The 12,569-nt window shown below is 49.7% G+C and overlaps 1 long non-coding RNA gene across 1 annotated transcript; it reads left to right on the forward strand.

Moving 5' to 3' along the window:
• Positions 1-225: 225 nt before the first annotated feature.
• On the forward strand, positions 226-3,400 carry LOC144580451 (uncharacterized). The gene is made up of 2 exons (XR_013529978.1): positions 226-840; positions 1,555-3,400. It is a non-coding gene; the product is annotated as an uncharacterized LOC144580451 (long non-coding RNA).
• The last annotated feature ends 9,169 nt before the right edge of the window (positions 3,401-12,569 follow it).

A 12,569-nucleotide genomic window follows, 5' to 3' on the forward strand; every position in this document is an offset into this window, starting at 1 on the left:
CATCAGCCCCTCCCGAGAAAAAGAGCCCAAGTTCTATGTGGGGGCAATGGTGCAGTTCCCAGAAAGGGTTGGCAGGAGCTGACTGGCCACCATCTCTGGTGGCAGTCTCCTGGGGACGGTGACTGGAGGATCAGCAGCCTCTGACCCCTGGTGTCACCTGAGGAAATCAGGCCAATCATGAGCCACCAGAATGTCCTCTCCCTAGTGTAGCAAGCCACACTTGCTGCCTTTCTGGGAGAGTTCGAAGCAAGCCACCTGGGTGGGTTCTTTTCAAAGTTCTCTGCCTCAGAAGAGGAAGCCCCATGGGTGGAGGCCAGGCCTGAGTCCATCCTGCTCTGGGCCAGAGAGTGCCTGTATCTGAGGAGCGAGGACATGCCTCGTCTGGCTGAGCCTTCTATTTTACACCGGCAGCCTGAGTCCCCCAGCACAGCTTGCTTTAGGGCTCCCCTTCCCAGGGGCCTGGCCCTGAAATGTGCTTGTCCTTCATCCCTCAGATCTGTGTCCCTTCCTCAGAGAGGAAGAAGCTAGCCCCTTCCCCAGTCTTCAGGTTCTCCGAGGCCCTTCGTATTTGCAGAATGCATCTGGCCTATTTATTTGCTTGCTTGCTTCTGATGCCTTCTCTTACTGAAAGGTAAGTTAGGTGGGGGATGGAATCAGGCCAGCTTTGGTTCACAGTTACATCCTCCACACCTTTCTTTTTTGATGTGTTTACTTATATTAGAGTTGGAGTCTTTCTCTTCACTGAGGCTGGAGTGCAGTGGCACAATCATAGCTCACTGCGTCCTCGAACTTCTGGACTTGAGTGATCCTCCTGCTTCAGCCTCCTGAGTAAGACTACAGGTGTGCATCATCACCATGCTTGGCTAATTTAAGAAAATAGTTTTAATAGAAAAGTTGTTTTACTATAAAAGTTACGGCATGTGGTAGTGTGAACCTGCAGTGCCAGCCACTGAGGAGGCCGAGGTGGGAGGACCACTTGAGCCCAGGAGATTGATTCTGCAGTGAGCTGAGATTGCACCACTGCATTCCAGCCTGGCAACAGAGTAAGACCCTGTCTCAAAAAAATTTTTTTTTTTTTGGTAAACATGGGGTCTCACTGTATTGCTCAGGCTGGTCTTGAACTCCTGGGCTCAAGGTATCATTCTGCCTCAGCCTCCAGTGTCACTGGGATTACAGGTGTGAGCCACTGAGCCTGGTTCCCCTCAAAACTTTCTGTGGAGCCTGGCACCAGGGAAACCCAATATCTATCCTTTGAATGAATGAATGAATGAATGAAAGGAAGTAAATGAAGAGGAGGTGGGGTTAGAAGGGGCATGTTTTAGATGAGTAGATACCATGCAAAGGCCCTCCTGGTGCCATCACCAGTGCGGGGCAGCCCATGAGCCCCCGGAGGGAGGTCTCCCTGACACCCTGCCAACTCAGTCTGGGGCCAAGCAGGAGTCACCTCAGGGCTGGGTCATTATCTGATGAATGAGTGGGTTGCTCGGATGAGTAAACAGGGACTGACCCAGAGGTCAGGTGTAATTCAGCCTCAGAAACTGCATGTGTCAATAGGAACTGAAGGGCCCAGGAATGTGTTTTCTGTTGATGTCAACTTGCTGCAAAGGACCACACCTGCTTCTCAGTCCAGGAACGTGGGAAAGGGAAAGGCATGGTTTGTTTTGGTGGAGATGGAGGAACTGGTAACAGTGGAGTTCTTCTGATTCAGAGCGGGGAGGTGCTCTGGGCCCCTGCCACTGCCTGAGGACTTCGGGTAAGTCAGCCCATGGCCCCCAGCCCTTCCCAGCCAGACGCCCGGGGAAGATGGCTTATTCTGACAAGTATGTGCTTTCTGATGGAAGAGTCTTCCTTTTGTCCAAACCCTTCCTTTGAATTTAAAACACACAAAGAATCTTTCAAAGAGGAAAGGAATGGGATCAGGAAGAGGAGGCTGTATCTTGTTTGGACACTCAAGCCCTCAGCTCCTGCTCAGAGAGTTTCTGTAATTCGCTCCCACACCACGTCATCCCTTTTGGCGCCCAGCCGGGTGCTGTGGCATCCATGGCTTCATCCTTCTGGGAAGTCAGGGTTCCATTCCCTTGAGTCTTCTCCCTTTCCTCTCCCCAGCTTTTGGTTGTCCTGACAAAAGGACGTGGCATTTGAGCAGTAGCTTCTGGTGCCCAGAGTGAAGCCCCAGCCAGGCACCCTGACACGACCATGGGAACGTTCCCGGCACAGCAAGCAGCATTCCAGAGGAGCGCAGCCTCCATGCTCCTTGTCGATTTCAGTTTGAACTCCACAGTTTGTGTGACTCATTGAAGGGTTTGGTTTGGCTCTCACTGATGAGTCTGTCATCGATGGCAGGTGACATGCTTGTCCTCTCCTCCCCTCGAATCCTCTCTCTTGCCCCAGGGCTTCTGGTGGTGAGGTTTGACCTCCTCCTCATAAGCAGTATGAGGGCTACTGTGCTGCCCGCTGGCCCAAGCTCTGGCATTGTCTTTGCGGTGGGTACGCTCATTCCCTTGTAATGTGCCCCACAGTGTAAGCCCAGGGGAGCCATGAGACAGGGAATCCATGTCTGTTTCTCCATTTGGTGTAGAATGCCGGTGGGCGTTTGCCAGACAGGGCCTATCATGCGGGCCCTGCACCTGTTCCCACACCTGCCATTTTCTTTCAGAATCCTGTTCCCAGTGAGAAATGGGTTTAAAAGCCCAGAGCTGTGTTCTATCCACATTGGATCTGACCTACATTCCAATGCTCCTGTAAGTCTCCAGTTGGTCAAATGAGCAGTTTGATCCCTTGATCCTTCAAAATACTGGATATATTTATTTTTTCTTGCCTCTTGATCTTTCAAGCTTGAAATTTCTCGGCACATAAAAGTCTTCGAAATGCCCTCAAACTTCTGTCTCCAAAGGCAATTTTTTTTCACTTTTTCGTTCTGTTGTAGAGATAGTCTCACTATGTTGCCTTAGCTGGTCCTGAACTCCTGGCCTCAAGTGATCCTCCCGCCTTGGCTTCCTGAAGTGCTGGGATTGCAGGTGTGAGCCACTGTGCCCAGCCTCCAAAGGCATTTTTACCTGGCTCTGTACAGCAGGAGCTGCTTCTCTATCTGGAGGTTGAAGTTTGTGTCAGGTTCTTGAGTTTATAAGAATAGGATGTGAAAGCAGAAAGCCTTTTAATCAGATGAACAGCTATCTATGTTATGTTTTCACAGATTTTGATTATTCTAAGTAGGGCTAGTAAAAGTCTTCATAGTATTTGACATTTCATGTATTTATCAGCTGAAACTTATTGTTTTCCTGGTTTCATGGAATCTCAGTGAAATAATTCAGTGTTGTCAGATCCAAGGGAACCTTTTCTCCCCCGAGCATTTGCTATATAATCAATAAATGTATATGCCATATGGAGAGGCATGATCAGAGTCCACTTAGAATTAGTTTATTTCTCTAAAGATGCTTTTACCTTAGCCAGGTGTAGTAGTGTGCACTTGTAGTCCCAGCTACTCGGGAGGCTGAGGTGGGAGGATTACTTTGGCCTGGGAGTTCGAGGCTGCAGTGAGCCATAATTGCACTATTGCGTTTTAGCCTTGGCCGCAGAACCTGTCTCCAAAAAAGCCTTTTTTTTTTTGAGTTGGAGTCTAGCTCTGTCACCCAGGCTGGAATGTAGTGGTACAATCTGGGCCCACTGCAACCTCCACCTCCTGAGTTCAAGTGATTCTCCTGCCTCAGCCTCCTGAGTAGCTGGGATTGCAGCCACACACTAGCATCCCCTGCTAACTTTTTGGATTTTTAGTAGCTACTGGGTTTCGCCATGTTAGCCAGGCTGGTCTTGAACTCCTGCCCTCAGGTGATCCATCCACATTGACCTCTCAGAGTGCTTGGATTACAGGTGTGAGCTACCTTGCCAGGCCAGAAAAAAACAAAACAAAACAAAAAACAACTCTTATCCGGTCTTTTGAAAAACAACCTAACAACCTGGGCAACTTTCGTTAAGCTTTTTTTCATAAGGGAGAACAAAACACAGTTCTCAACTTTTTGTCCCGCTTTGTCCCTACGTCCCTCATTTCCTCCTCTCCTGTCGTCTTTCTCGTCTTCCTCCAGCAGCTGAGAACAGCGCCCCTTCCTATTTGAGGCTGGCCTGTCCATGCACACCCTTGGCCTCGCATCAGTGGAGGATCTCCCATCCCTTCCCTGTTGTAGAAACTCTATGGCTCTGTTCCATGAGCCTGCCTCTTGTTCTCCTCATTCTTCTTACTTAACTGCTCCAGCTTAGGAGTAGCCTACATGCTCCATCTCCATTTCCTTACCCCATCCACTCCATAGTCTACCGTGCTCTTGCTGAGGTTACTTACATGGCCTCTTTCCTCTACACTCTTTTCCACATTCTCTTGTCCAGGTGCACACTGATACCTACACCTGACTGTCCTACAGATAACTTGAGTTCAAGATGATGAGGAAAAAACTCACCATCTTATTCTATATGTCTGCCTGTCTTTCATGTGGGATAAGGGTCCTGTGATTCGCCAACTTGTCCCAGACAGAACATCTGGATGTCATTCTTTATTTTTATTTTTTATTTTTGTTTTTTGAGATGGAGTTTCGCTCTTCTTGCCCAGGCTGGAATGCAATGGCACTATCTAGGCTCGCTGCAACCTCTGCCTCCTGGGTTCAAGCAATTCTCCTGCCTCAGCCTCTTGAGTAGCTGGGATTAAAGATGCCCACCACCACATCTACCTAATGTTTTGTATTTTTAATAGAGATGGGGTTTCACCATGTTGGCCAGGCTGGTCTCAAACTCCTGACCTCCAGTGATCCACCCACCTCAGCCTCCCAAAATTCTGGGATTACAGGTATGAGCCACTGCGCCCAGCCTGGATGTCATTCTTGACTCCGTTTTGCTGCCTCAGTCTATCACTGAGTTTACCTTTTCAAATTGTCCTGTCAATGCCCCCTCCACTACTCCGCTGCCCAGGAGCATGGGCCCAGGCCCACATCTCTGCTGCTTAGACGATCTATCAACAGCTGATCTACCGGTCTCCTTGCGCTTGCCTTTCTCTTTCTGAACTCTCTGGACACTGTGGCCAGAGTGCCCATCTGAAGTGAATATCTGAACATGCACTCTTTTGCTTAAGTGCTTCCATGACTCCTAATCAGTGATAGGTCACATTCAAGTTCTTAGCAAGGCGTGCAATGCCGGCTCCATGATCTGTCTCCCTTTCATTTCCTGCTATGATGTGATCGAGCAACCCTGAGCCATTTGCGTTCTCCAGCATCTGCGTGCTGGTCATGTCTCCTGCCTTGATCTGCATGGTTCCTTGGCCAGGGATAACTCCGCTTCTTACCTGCCTGACAGCTCCTATTCTTGCTGCAAAATGCTCACCTGATATCACTGTGGCTGCAAAGCTTCCCTGGCTTCCTCCCTAAGAGAGACACACTTGCACTTCTTTTCTTTTTTGAGACTGAGTCTTGCTCTGTGGCCCAGGCTGGAGTGCAGTGGCATGATCTTGGCTCATTGCAGGCTCTGCCTCCCAGCTTCAAGCAATTCTCCTGCGTCAGCCTCCTGAGTAGCTGGGACTACAGGGGTGTGCTGCCACGCCGGGCTAATTTTTGTACTTTTAGTAGAAATGGGGTTTCACCATGTTGGCCAGGATGGTCTTGATCTCCTGATCTCGTGATCCACCTGCCTCGGCCTCCTAAAGTGCTGAGATTACAGGCGTGAGCCACTGCGCCCAGCCCAGTTACACTTTTTTGACTTATGTGTGTCTTCTCTCATTTTCCCTATCTCTATTGCCATAATTTGTTTTTCTGCTGCTCTCACTTGCTGGATAGAAACATCCTGAGAGCAGAAACTGTTTTGGTACAACTCAGTTTCTAGCACAGTGCATAGCACATAGTAGACCCTCAATAAATGGTGGAAGTGAGCCCTCCAATATTCCAGGTAAGTACAAAGAAGCCTGGTTATTGTGGCCTCTTCATGGCTATGATGGTCAAAGAGAAAAATCGAGCAGAAATCCAAGAAACACGGTACACTTCTTTCCTCTTTTTCTTTTCTTTTTTTTTTTTTTTTTTTTTGAGACAGAGTCGGGAGACTGGCTGGAGTACAGTGGTGCCATCTCAGCTCACTTCAAACTCCACCTCCCAGGTTCAAGTGATTCTCCTGCCTCAGCCTCCTGAGTAGCTGGGACTATAGGTGCATGCCGCCACACCCAGCTAATTTTTGTATTTTCAGTAGAGATGGGGTTTCACCAGGTTGGCCAGGCTGCTCTCGAACTCCTGACCTCATGATCTGCCTGCCTTGGCCTCCTAAATGCTGGGATTGCAGGTGCGAGCCACTGCGCCTGGCCCTTCCCCCTTTTCTAGGCAGCTGACTGTACCTACATTTCCTTTTGTGGTCAAAACTTCAGAGCTTGAGGATTGGCTTTGTCATTTCCTGACCCTCTGAGTTTCATTTTGCCAAAGGACAAGATCCTAGAGAATAATGCTGCCTTGAGCATTCTGTGGCCCTCAAGGCTCCAGGGCCCCTGTCACACCCACCATCTCTCAGCAGTGTGCCCGAGTGTGGCATGTGCAAGTGTGTGCCGTGTGCCCTGTTTACAAAGGCAAACCAAGGTGTCCAGTATACCGTTTCAGTTGGCCATGGCTAGAGGCATTTGCACCGGTGTTTTTTATTGGGGCGATGGATGAGAAAGGAAATTGTGGCTGGGCGTGGTGGATCAGCCCTGTAATCCCAGCACTTTGGGAGGCCAAGGCAGGTGGATCACAAGGTCAAGAGATTGAGACCATCCTGGCCAACAAGGTGAAACCCCATCTCTACTAAAAATACAAAAAGTAGCTGGGCGTTGTGGCACGCACCTGTAGTCCCAGCTACTTGGGAGGCTGTGGCAGGAGAACTGCTTGAACCCGGGAGGTGGAGGTTGCAGTGAGACAAGATCGCGCCACTGCACTCCAGCCTGGTGACTAAGTGAAACTTTGTCTCAAAAAAAAAAAAAGGGAATTGCATTGTTTTGGGGATGTCTCGGGGAGGACATTTGATGAAGCTACAAAGTTTAGCCTTCCAAGTGGTCTCCATTTTGGCAACTCCTGGGTGGACTTACAGTTACTGGAGAAAGAAAGGGGAGGTTCTGTAGGAGGACCAGTGTCTGAGGTGACTGGGTGGAAGGGCTGCAGAGCCAGCTGGTTGCCCTTCTGTGCTGCTCCAGGTGAGAACTGCCATCATTACACACCAGGAAGCCTTGTCATGGCTGTGAGCAGGGGCACAGGCCAACAGATGTATCAGCCACTTGAGATGGCGTGGCACCTGCTGTGCCGCCCGGAGTGGGCGTGCATGTGGAGAAAGGGACTTGGACCCGACGCAGCTGCGGGCCTCCACCGTACCTGTTGGGGGCGGGGCTGGTCTTCAGTAACCCCTGAATGGACTTTACCCTGAAGCTGGTTTGTGTAACTCCCGTAATTAGCTAACTAGGTTAGTCGTTGCTGACACCCTCCTGAGTCCTCAACCTTCTTTTATTTTTCCAGGACGATCTCTATAAACAGGTCATACAATATGCCACATGTTTTGTGCCAAATTCCTCTGCGGATATTTGACTCCATTTTGTATATTCAGGTGGCTCCAAGGTGGGCCACTTTCTCTTGCTGAGAGTCTTCACCTAGGGGTGATTTCACGGGTGGCTGCGGCCTTCCCCCACCCCCTCCCTGGCTTTACTTAAGGGATAGACTTAAGTCTATGTGTTATTTTGTCTACCCATGTACACCCTTATTCACTCCCTCCTGCCCCAAATGTTACTGAGCATTGACCAAGCCAGGTACTCTGCAAAGTGTATCAGTCTGAGGCTCCATCCTCATGCTGAAGAGCTTGTAAGCTAAGCACTACTGAAGGAGTTCCGGCCGGGCGCGGTGGCTCACGCCTGTAATCCCAGCACTTTGGGAGGCCAAGGCGAGCAGATCACGAGGTTGAGATCGAGACCATCCTGGCCAACATGGTGAAACCCCATCTGTACTAAAAATACAAAAATTAGCTGGGCATGGTGGCATGTGCCTGTAGTCCCAGCTACTGAGGAGGCTGAGGCAGGAGAATCGCTTGAACCCAGGAGGCGGAGGTTGCAGTCAGCCGATATTGTGCCATTGCACTCCAGCCTGGCAACAGAGCAACACTCTGTCTCAAAAAAAAGGAGTTCCTGTATGTACAAAATCCTGGCATCCTACACAGTTATTGATCCAGAGTTGCTCAGCATCCTTCATAGAGAAAATGCAGTCACAGCCAATCTGTCATCAATAAATGTGAGGTACTTATTATGCTTTATATTCAGTATCATCAGAGGGTCATTCAGAACAGGTGCTACCCTTATAATCAAAAGTTTCTAATGACAGCCCACACATGCTAATGCAAACATAACAATATTAGTGCTTTTGGTTAAAGCATGGCTCAGTGAAAGGTTTCTGCAGGCCACACGTAGTATGCGCGTGGAACTTTCTTTCTAAACCCTCTTTGAGTAGCACAGTGAAACGAGAATACCGTAACAAAGGTTATGTGCAGAGTAGAAGCCTAACCCAGGGGTTTCTCCCACAATATACCTCACCTGGGTAAACACACATTTGCATATCAATGCATGGATTACGGACTTCCTTTTCTGAGAACAAGAAGGTACCCTGTTACCCGCACAGGGGGCCAACAGCCAGGAGCTTTCAAGTCCCCTGCAATCTGAGAACGGAGGACTCAGGTCTTCAGAGCCCAAGGCCAGCCCGCTAGAGCAGCCTCTCTCTTCTTTTTCTTAAGCAGGGATCCTGTTTTGTAACTCGCCCAGCCTCTTCCCACCTGCGCGGCTGTGAGGCCTCTGCAGGAGCCAGCCAGATTCTGAAATTGCATTTGGAGCCAGTCATTGTAAAAAGGCTGGTTCTTGGAGGCGGAGAGAGGTGGCTTTGGTAGTTATTGATGAGCTAACCAGGTAGGAACCGGACTTTTCAAAGTGGCCAAATTAAATCCCAGGTCTTGAGCTTGGGGCCTGGGATTTGCTGCCTCTGCCTTGCAAGGAGCGGGTGGGCGGGCTCGGAGAGTATCAGATGCGTGCAGTGCAGGTGACCAGGTAACCAGGTAACCAGACCCCGGATCTCTGCAGGTGCCCTGAGGCTGGGAAGCAGCGCCCGCTGGGGTGGAGAGGCAGCCTGCAACGTGGTGTCCCTATTGCCTGAAGCAGCCAACAGGTTAACCCAGGCCTGTTCCTGCAGGACTTACCTGTGCTGGTTCCAGCCGACGAAAGCAGATGCAAATCAGTGCAATTTCCTCTGCAGCAGTAATTAACCCTCAGGAACCTTGCTGGAGCAGGTAGTTCCAGGAGAATGGCACAGGAGATGCTGGAGAGAGATTAGCGTTTTTCAGCTCTCGTTGCAGTGGTTTGCACTGCATTTCAGTGTGTGTTCAATTCCAACTCATTACCATAAAAAAACCCTCACAAATTAAATTGCTAGGCAGGGGGGATCGACTTTGTTTAGGCAGATAGAGAGCCTGGGATGCTAGTGGGCCTTGATGGAGAAGTGGCCGTGAAAGCGTGTCCTCAGTTTCCTGATTGGGCAGAGGAGGACCTCGGCCTCTGTAACCTCAAGAACCCACTCAGCTGGCAACCTACCATTCTGTTTGCTTTTTAAAAATTTTTTATTTGAAATGGAGTCTTGCTCTGTCACCCGGGCTGGAGTGTAGTGGCACAATCTCAGCTTAAACAATTCTCCTGCCTCATCCTCCCGAGTAGTTGGGATTACAGGCATGCACCACCATGCCAGGCTAATTTTTATTCTTTTTTTAGTAGAGACAGGATTTCATCATGTTGGCCAGGCTAGTCTCGAACTCCTGACCTTGTGATCTTCCCATCTCGGCCTCCCAAAGTGCTGGAATTACAGACGTGAGCCACTGTGCCTGGCTGTTGGCATTTATGAATTGGAGGGCTGCCCGGGCCCAGGGAAACCACTGTTCATCGCCTTAACTGCAGCTGTTGGATGACATGGGATCCTCATCTCAGGCTGCTTCAAGGATAGGACCACTTTCGTGGGCCCCTCTGGACGTGGGCAGTCCTTCCATGATGACAGCTGCCCTGTCATGGTGGGATTACTTTAGGGTGTATGTGGCCCAGGGACTGTGTACTCTAAGCGGGCAGACACTGCTTCGGTCATTTTGTATCCCAGCATCTAGTACAAGGTGCTCATGACTCAAGACCTATTTAGGTAAAGGGTGGAGGGGATGAACACAAGGAAGAACGTTCCCCAGAAACCCTTCCTTACACCGGAATTGATTCCCACCTGTCCTCAGCTTGAGTCATTTTCTGTAGCTCCTTCTTATTTCTGTCAGACACTTGGATACATTTTTTTTTTTTTGAGACGGAGTTTTGTTTTTTCGCCCAGGCTGGAGTTTCAGTGGCGCAATCTTGGCCCACTGCAACCTCCGCTTCTGTTTTAAATGATTCTCCTGCCCCAGCCTCCCAAGTAGCTGGGATTATAGGCACCTGCCACCATGCCTGGCTGATTTTTGTTTCGTTTATTTTTTTTTGAGATGGAGTTTCGCTCTTGTTACCCAGGCTGGAGTGCGATGGTGCGATCTCGGCTCACTGCAACCTCCGCCTCCTGGGTTCAGGCAATTCTCCTGCCTCAGCCTCCTGAGTAGCTGGGATTACAGGCACGCACCACCATGCCCAGCTAATTTTTTTTGTATTTTTAGTAGAGACGGGGTTTCACCATGTTGACCAGGATGATCTCGATCTCTTGACCTTGTGATCCACCCACCTCGGCCTCCCAAAGTGCTGGGAATACAGGCGTGAGCTACTACACCCGGCCTTGGAAGCATTTTTAACTGGTTCTTGACATCCTACCCCTGAATATCAGTGAGAGAAATCACAGTCATGATCTACATTGAATTGACCGGGTCATCCAGACAGACAGCGGGGATGGCTTATCTCCTATGGCAGTGGTGTCATGAGCCAGCCTAGAGGCCTCAGTTTACTTGCATGCACCAGGATCCCTTGAGAATCTGTGCCCTTTCCCTCCTTGGAGGGGATGCTTGGAAGGGGTCAATCTGAGGCCTTTGCTTTCATGCAGGGCCCTGGGGCCCACAGCCAGGCTTCTAGAAATCTAGAATTGACCCTGGTTTCCAGAATGACCAGTTTGCATTTCCTTTCTCTGCACAAGGAGGCGGATTTCTTGGGGGTCTTCTAGGCGTGAGTGTAATGAGTATGAATGCATCCAGGTGCCTAAAAATACAAGAACAGATGCTAAATATGAGCATGTTTGCCTTGAAGCTGTCCTGAAATTGAGTTTTACAGGAAAAATGTATTAAAATAGTTCTTAAAAACTTGGAGCTCTTAAATGTTTCTATTTCTGAAGGGTGGGGGATGGGTATAACTGTCTCCCCTCCCTCCCTCCTTCCCATCCCTTTCCTTCCTTTCTTCCTTTCTTCCTCTTTCTTTTCTTCTTTCTCCCTCCCTCCCCCTTCCTTCCTTTCTTTCTTTTTTCTTTCTCTCTCTCTTTCTCTTTCCTTCCTCCCTCCCTCCCTCTCTCCCTTCCTTCCTTCCTTTCTCTTCCTTCTTTTGTCTCTCTCTCTCTTTATGAACATGGTAAAACCCCGTCTCTACTTAAAATACAAAAATTAGCCAGGTGTGGTGGAGGGTGCTTGTAATCCCAGCTACTCAGGAGGCTGAGGCAGGAGAATTGCTTGAGCCCGGGAGGCAGAGATTGCAGTGAGCAGAGATCACACCATTGTACTCCAGCCCGATGCAGGCTGGAAGTGGTGGCTCATGCCTGTAATCCCAACACTTTGGGAGGCTGAGGTAGGCCTATCACCTGAGGTCAGGAGTTCAAGACCAGCCTGGCCAACACGGCAAAACCCTGTCTCTACTAAAAATACAAAAATTAGCTGGGCGTGGTGGCGGGTGCCTGTAATCCCACCTACTTGGGAGGCTGAGGTAGGAGAATCACTTGAACATGGGAGGCGGAGGTTGCAGTGAGCTGCGATCATGCCACTGCACTCCAGCCTGGGAGACAGAGTGAGACTCCATCTCAAAAAAAAAAAAAAAAGGTGGCTCGGCGCGGTGGCTCAAACCTGTAATCCCAGCACTTTCGGAGGCTGAGGCAGGTGGATCACGAGGTCAAGATATCGAGACCATCCTGTTCAACATGGTGAAACCCCGTCTCTACTAAAGATACAAAAAATTGGCATGGTGGCACGTGCCTGTAATCCCAGCTACTCAGGAGGCTGAGGCAGGAGAATTGCCTGAACCCAGGAGGCGGAGGTTGTGGTGAGCCGAGATGGCGCCATTGCACTCCAGCCTGGGTAACAAGAGCGAAACTCCGTCTCAAAAAAAAAAAAACTTAAATGCAGTTACATTAGGAGTTCCCTTTGAGCCAGATGGTGAGCACAAATGGAGCTGCTGGTTCCAACACTGAGGGTCAGTTCTTGGCTATGAGGGTATCATCCAGACAACCCACAATATACTTTTTCTTTTGAGATGGAGTCTCTCTTTGTCACCGGGCTGGAGTGCAGTGGCACGATCGTGGCTCACTGCAACCTCCGCCTCCCGGTACTCAACCTGCTTCTGACCTTCTAGACCTTGGTAG

This window comes from Callithrix jacchus, chromosome 19 (genome assembly GCF_049354715.1).
Source record: "Callithrix jacchus isolate 240 chromosome 19, calJac240_pri, whole genome shotgun sequence".
NCBI lineage: Eukaryota > Metazoa > Chordata > Mammalia > Primates > Cebidae > Callithrix > Callithrix jacchus.